The sequence below is a fragment of the Pan troglodytes genome, chromosome Y (assembly GCF_028858775.2).
Source record: "Pan troglodytes isolate AG18354 chromosome Y, NHGRI_mPanTro3-v2.0_pri, whole genome shotgun sequence".
In the NCBI taxonomy this organism is placed as follows: domain Eukaryota; kingdom Metazoa; phylum Chordata; class Mammalia; order Primates; family Hominidae; genus Pan; species Pan troglodytes.
The window spans coordinates 5,481,027-5,488,416 of record NC_072422.2 but is presented as its reverse complement, the minus strand read 5'-3'; the positions used below and the strand labels follow the sequence as shown (position 1 = coordinate 5,488,416).

The 7,390-nt window shown below is 38.5% G+C and overlaps 1 pseudogene; it reads right to left on the bottom strand.

Annotated features, from left to right (window-relative positions):
* Positions 1–2,071: 2,071 nt before the first annotated feature.
* Positions 2,072–3,151, bottom strand: LOC750009 (actin, cytoplasmic 1-like; annotated as a pseudogene).
* Between the last annotated feature and the right edge of the window lie 4,239 nt (positions 3,152–7,390).

Here is a 7,390-nt window from a genome sequence, read left to right as displayed (position 1 = left end):
ATGAAAACTTAGCTAGGCGTGGTGATGGGCACCTCCAGTGCCAGCTACTTAGGAGGCTGGGGGAGGAGAATGTCATGAACCTGGGAGGCGGAGCTTGCGGTGAGCCGAGATTGTGCCACTGTGCTGCATCCTGGGCAACAGAGCGAGACTCTGTCTCAAAAAAAAAAAAAAAAAAGTTCAGTATTTGTGACTTTTTTTTCAAGATTTCTCCTCTTACTGATTTTTGGTTTGCTACCATGATGGTCTGAAAAAATATTAAATATGCTTTTAGCAATCTTACTTTGTTAAGACTTGTTTATGGCCTAGTATGTGGTCTATTTTAGAGAATCTTCCATGTGTGTTACAGCAAAATATATATTCGGCTGTACACTATGAAAAGTTCTGTATATGTCTGTTGGGTTCATTTAGTTAAAACTAGAATTCAAGTCTGGCATTTTCTTATTAAGTTTCTGTCGAGTTTATCTATTCCTTGTTGTAATTGAGGTACTGAAATTTCCTACAAGTATTTTATTGCCATTTTTTTCTTCATTTCTATTTATATTTGCTTTAAATATTTAGGTGCTCCAATGTTGAGTGCAGATGTATATATATAATTGTTATATCCTGTTGATGAATTGATTGCTTTATTATTAAATGATGACCTTCTTGGTCTTATGACAGGTTTTGAATTGAAATCTCTTTTATAGATAGGAGTATAGCCACTCCTAATTTTTTATTACCATTTGCATAGAAGTATCTTCTTCTATTCCTTCACTTTCAGCCTGTTTGTCCTTAAAGATTAGGTGGGTCTCATAGGTAACATGTAGTTGAATCCCATTTTTAAAATCCATTTGGTCACTCCACATCTTTTAATTGCATAATTTAATTCATTTACATTCAAGATAATTATTGATAAGTTCTTACTACTGTTATCTTGTTAGTTGTTTCTGATTGAGTCATACATCATTTTTTCCTTTCTTCCTCCCATGAATGCTTTTAAATGTTTAGCATTTAAATATTTTCAGTAGTGATAAGCTTTGATTCATTTGTTTTTATCATTAGTGTTGCTGCTGTAGTTTTTGATGGTCATCAAAGGCTCAGAGAAAACATCTTATAGTTAATAATCAACTAGTTTAAGCTGACAACATTTGTCACATAAAAACTCTAGACATTTACCCTCTGTTCCAATTACGTTTTTGACGTCACAATTTATATCTTCTAATACTGTGTCTTCCTTAAAAACCTATTGTTGACAAGTCTTTTGCCAAATGATTTCAAGCTCCTCCATTTTTTGTTTATTTTCCCTTAGTGCTTTTAGAATTTTCTTTATTTCTCAACCTTTGAGAGTTTGATTCTTTTTTTTTGTTTTTTGGGAGCACTTTTATTTTTCCTTACACAATGATATGTTGCTGAGGCCTAATGTTCTCACATAACAGTAGAAAACAAAAATTTGTTGTCATTTCTTTAAAGAATCAAGAATTTCATACAAAAAACCTCACATAAATTAAAAGGATGAATACATTTACAGGTGTAAATGCAAACTGCTTCCAACTCAAGGCAAGTGACAGCCTACGGTGTTCTGGCAAAAAACATCAGCTAAGAAAGGAAACTGTGTCCTGTGGCTTGGACTTTCCAGCCCTAACAGAGAGGCAGGGCAGACGCAACCGGTTCAGGAGCACTTGCCAGCCTCTAGAGAAATCCCAGCACAGTCAGCCCTGACACATTAATACCCTGCACAGATCAGAGACTGCTGGCCATGCACACTCACCAAGCCACAGACTTGTCTTCCACAAGCACGTTCTTACCTCAGTCACGAAGTGACCAAGCCACGTGCACTAAAGATTGAACTCAAAGATATGTACACAGTATTAAACGAATACCGAGGGGAACAGTTAACTTGAATACAAGGTCAAAATCAGCAACAAGTTCTACAATCCAGTGCTGATGTCAGCTATAAGCTTCAAGGACAATTTCTTTTCAAAGGCTTATTCCAGTTTCATGAGGCTAGCATGAGGTGTATGCATTTGCCAAGGGCAAATTTATGCTTCTGAATTAACCCATGCAGCAAATGCTACACATCTGCTCATTCCATTTAGAAGCATTTGTGGTGGATGATATAGGGGCCTGACTCATCATACTCCTGCTTGCTAACCCACATCTGCTGGAAGGTGAACAGTGAGTTCAGGATGGAGCAACCGATCCACACTGAGAACTTGCGCTCTGGGGGTGCAATGATCTTAATCTTCATGGTGCTGGGCGCCAACACAGTGATCTCCTTCTGCATCCTGTCAGCAATGCCTGGGTACATGGTGGTGCCACCGGATAGTACCGTATTGGTGTATAGGTCTTTGCAGATGTCCACGTCACACTTCTTGATGGAGTTGATGGTGGTCTGGTGGATGCCGCAAGATTCCATGCACGGGAAGGAAGGCTGGAACAGCACCTCCGGACACCGGAACCACTCATTGCCAATGGTGGTGACCTGGCCATCGGGCAGTTCATAGCTCTTCTCCAGAGAAGAGGAGGATGCAGGGGTGGCCATCTCCTGCTTGAAGTCCAGGGAGACCTAGCACAGCTTCTCCTTGATATCGCGCATGATTTCCCGCTGGGCTGTGTGGGTGAAGCTGTAGCCTCTCTCCTTGAGGATCTTCTTGAGGTACTCGGTCAAGTCCCAGCCAGTCAGGTCCAGATGCAGGATGGCATGGGGAAGGGAGTAGCCCTCGTAGATGGGCACCGTGTGGGTGACCCTGTGTCCAGAGTCCATGACAATGCCAGTGGTGCACCCAAAGGCATAGAGGGACAACACATCCCGGATGGCCACGTACGTGGCCGGGGTATTGAAGGTCTCAAACATAATCTGAGTCATCTTCTCTCTGTTGTCCTTGGGGTTCAGTGGGTCCTCGGTCAGCAGCACTGGCTGCTACTCCGGGGCCCCATGCAGCTCATTGTAGAAGTGGTGCCAGATCTTCTCCATGTTGTTCCAGTTGGTGATGATGCCATGCTTGATGGGGTACTTCAGCGCCAGAATGCTGCACTTGCTCTGGGCTTCATTGCCCACGTAGGAGTCCTTCTGGCCCATGTCCACCATCACGCCCTGGTGTCAGGGGAACCCAACGGTGGAGGGAAGCATGGCTTGGGGAGCATCGTCCCCTGCAAAGCCAGCTTTGCACATGCAAGAGCCATTGTCAATGACGAGCGCAGCAATCTCTTCTTCTACTGCGATGGACAGAGGAGTGGGACAGAGGAGCGGCAGAAGAACAAGGTAGGCGAGCTGGCAGTGGCGACTGAGAGCCAGAGTTTGATTCTTGTTTGTTGAGGGGTAGTTTTATGGGGTATTAATCTTTTTTGTAGTCGCCGATTTTTCTGAACCTGTATATTTATCTCTCTCTCAAATTTTTGAAAGTTGTTATTATTCATTTGAATATGCTGTATATACCTTCCTTTTGCTGAACTCTTTCATGAATATTGCTAAATCTTAGATTTGCTTATTTAAGGTAATTTTGTATATCTGGTAAATGTTCTTTATTCTTTTTGATTATTTTTCTGTTTTGTTCTTTGTGCATTTCTGAATAACCTATGTTAATTTTCTTTTCTTTTCTTTGTTTCTTTTACTTTTTTGTTTTGTTTTGTTTAGACAAAGTCTCTCTGTGTTGCCCAGGCTGGACTTCAATGGCACGACACTGACTCACTGCAACCTCTGCCTCCGAGGTTTGGGTGATTCTCCTCTCTTAGCCTCCTGAATAGCTGGGATTACAGGTGTGCACCACTATGCCCAGGTAATTTTTTGTACTCTTAGTAGAGACAGGGTTTCACCATGATGTCCAGACTGGTCTTAAACTGCCAAACTCAAGTGATCAACCCATCGCAGCCTCCCAAAGTGCTGTGATTACAGGCCTGAGCCTGCACACCTGGTCCTGATAACTCATTTTAGAGCTCACTGATTGTTTATTCTGTTTGATATATTCTTCTATTGAAAGCCTTCTGAATTTTTCACTTTAACCAGTATATTTCTCAGTTCCAGGACTTTTTTTTATTGTTAAATAATTTCAGTACATTTTTTAAAGTTTCTTTCAGAAGCGTATCAGTTCCTTTTCTGTGTTGTTTTAGAGATCTGAGTTTCCTGAAAACTGATATTTTGAATTTTTGATCCAATAATCACTGATAGCCATCTCATTAATTAGCATTGGTCAATGGTTTATGCTTCGTCCATTAAGGGAGGTTATAATTTCCTGTTTGGTATTATTGCTTGTGGTTATACATCTGTATCTTTTCATTGAAGGACTAGTTATTTAGTTTATTATTTTCTCTGTCTTATTTTACATTTTGTTGTATATAATTGCTTTGAGTTTTCTTTAAGACATAAGTATTGTGGGGTATTGTTTGCTTGATTTTGGCTAGGTCAGTGCCTCTGTTTTGGCAGTAGATGGTGCCTTAAGCCCAGGTTTATTTCAGCTCTAACAAACAAACTTTGAAACACTGCCAGTCTCCTATCTGAGACATTTTGAAGGGGATATCCTGTGTGGGAAGGCTCTCTATAGGTTTGTGATTAAGGAAATTATGCAATATACCTCCTACCTTATGGTAATGCTGTGCAGGCACTCAGGTTTGGCATCTCCTGTGACTGAGCTATGCAGGCTGGAGATGGTAGTCCTTCCTTTCTACTTCATCCCTGGTTTTCCTCAGGTTTTTTTTTCTCTTTTCAGGCACTCACAAGACTTCCTTGGGTAAAGACAGGAATAGTTCTCCTGCCAGGGAATCCAAAATCATGGGGAAGCTGGCCATCCACTTTCAACTTTATTTTAGTAAGTGTAGTAACCAAGAGTCAGAGGAGTTTTTTTGTTTGTTTGTTTTGTTCACACTTGGTTGTCAGCAGACTAGGGGACAAGTGTCATGAATATAAAAGGCCAACTTTTTTACCCTCTGCCTGGTTTCTTCAGTTCTCTGTCACCCTAGGAGCAGCCTCATTCTCACTTCTGAGCTCTGTGTTATTGATGGTGATAATCTCAGCACTGTATACTCAGTTTTGGTTTTCCTGTGGGTGTTCTTGGGGGGTTAGGGTTGGGGGCAATTGATGGCAGCTTCCTTTACTTTGCCATATTTTTTACAGAAGTACTCTCCTCTAATTTACACTTTTTCTGCTTCCTTGTGTGTACATTTATGTTACAAATTTTATATTTCTTCTTTTTTATCTGTATGTTTACACATATATATTTCTCAACATTGATTTAGCGCATTTCAGAAGCTTTAGTATGTTTTAGTTTTTCTTTTATTTGTAAAAATTATTTAATTCCTTGCAGATTCTTCAGTTAACCATAGGTTGTTGAAGAGTGTATTTATTATTTTCCAAACAATATACGTTTTTCAGTCCTTAGAAAATGAATCTCAGTCAGGCATGGTGGTCATGCGTATAATCCGAGCACTTTGAGAGGCCGATGTGGGTGTATCACCTGAGGTCAGTAGTTTGAGACTAGCCTCATCAATACAGTGAAACTGCCTCCACTGAAACTACAAAAATTAGCCTAGCACGGTGGTGTGTGCCTGTAGTCCCAGCTACTCAGGAGTATGAGGCAGGAGAATTGCTTGACCATGAAAGGTTGTGGCGAGTTGAGATCACACCACTGAATTCCAGTCTGGGTGACAGAGTGAGACTCCAACTTATTTATCTATTTTTCTTTAACTAAATAAAGAAAAAAGAAATAAAGAAAAAAAAGAAAACGGGCCTCTAGTTTTATTCCATTGTGGTTGAAGAAAGCATTATATGTGATTTCAATAATGTTAGATATAATTAGAACTTGCTTTGTGGCCTACCATAGAGTCTATTCTGAAGATAGCACAGACAATAACACATATACACTTTAGAAGAATGTGTAGTCAGCTTGTGGAGTGTTTTGTATATGTCTGAGAGATTTATTTGGTTTATACTGCTTTTCAAGACCTTTGTTTTCTTATTGAACTTGGATTTGGTCATTTCACACATTGTTGAAAGTGGGGTGTTGAAATCTCCAACTATTATTATTATTGCAGAACTGTGTAGCTCCTCAAATCTATTCATTTTTTGCTTCATATATCCTGAGGATCTTTTATTAGGTATATATGTAAGTGTTACATCTTCTTGATCAATTAAACAATTTTGATATTTGTCTAATAATTCTAACTCTATTTTGGTTACCGTTTGCGTTATTTTTTCCCCACTTTTAAAACATTTAAAAAGTTATTCTGCTAGTCTTTGACATTTAACTGGAGTTTACTTGGACTGAAATTAATTGCTGACAAGAATTTATTTTCCTATTTTTGTTCTTTTTTTCTACAAGTTTTGTTATTGTTGTTGTTATATATCATTCCTCCAAAACTGCTCATCTTTGCATTTGTTTTTCTAGGGTACAATTTAGACTCCTTCATTTCTCTTCAGTATATTTGAACAGTTATTTTCATATTGGCTATTAATGGTATTATAATTAATATCTTAAATTCATAATAATATAGTGTGAATTACAATAACTTAGTATTGACATTATACAAAAATCATTTTCCCATATTGCTCTCCCTACCTTTTTATGTTTTTTTGTCAAAATTTGTTTTTTATACAATATGTACTAACAATCCAGATATGTAATTATTGTTTTATTCTTTGTCATTTCTTTATTTTATTATTGAATTTTATTTTACTTCATTGAGACAGGGTTTCAGTCACATAGGCTAAATATGGTTCACTACAGCCTCGAGCTCCTGGGCTCAAGGGATCCTTCCACCTCAGCCCCTCATGTACCTAGGACAGAAGTGTATGCCACCACAGCTGGATAATTTTGTTCATTTTCTGTAGAGACAGGGTCACACTTTGTTGCCTTGACTGGTCTCATACTCCTCAGCTCAAGGAAATCCCGATCCTTGGTTGGGATTACAGTTGTGAGATACTGTATCTTTCCTCTTGTCATTTAAATCTAGTAGAAAAATAAAGTCACAGAAACCCCATATACAATAATATTGGCTTTCCTATTTCTTGGTGTAATTACTTCATTGATGTTCTTTATTTCTTTATTTGCACGAGGTGCTATTTTACTTTCATTCCTTACATGTTTTCATCATGTTTTGTAAGGCTGATCTAGTAGTAACGTACTCTCTTTAATTCTGTTTGCTTGGAAATGACTTACTTGCTCATAAATTTAAATTTTGGTTTGGACAGATATTGAGTTTATGATTGACTTAATTTTTTTTTATTTCAGCACTTTGAAGATCTCAACACAGTGACTTATTTCCTCCATAATTTTTAATGAGAAATTGGCTGTTAATGTCATAGATGATAACTTGCATGTGATCAGTTACTTCTGTCTTGCTTCTTTTAAAGTTCTCTATTTATTTGTCTTCTGTCAGTTTCAGTGCATGTGTTTCAGTGTGGATATCTTTGATTTTATTC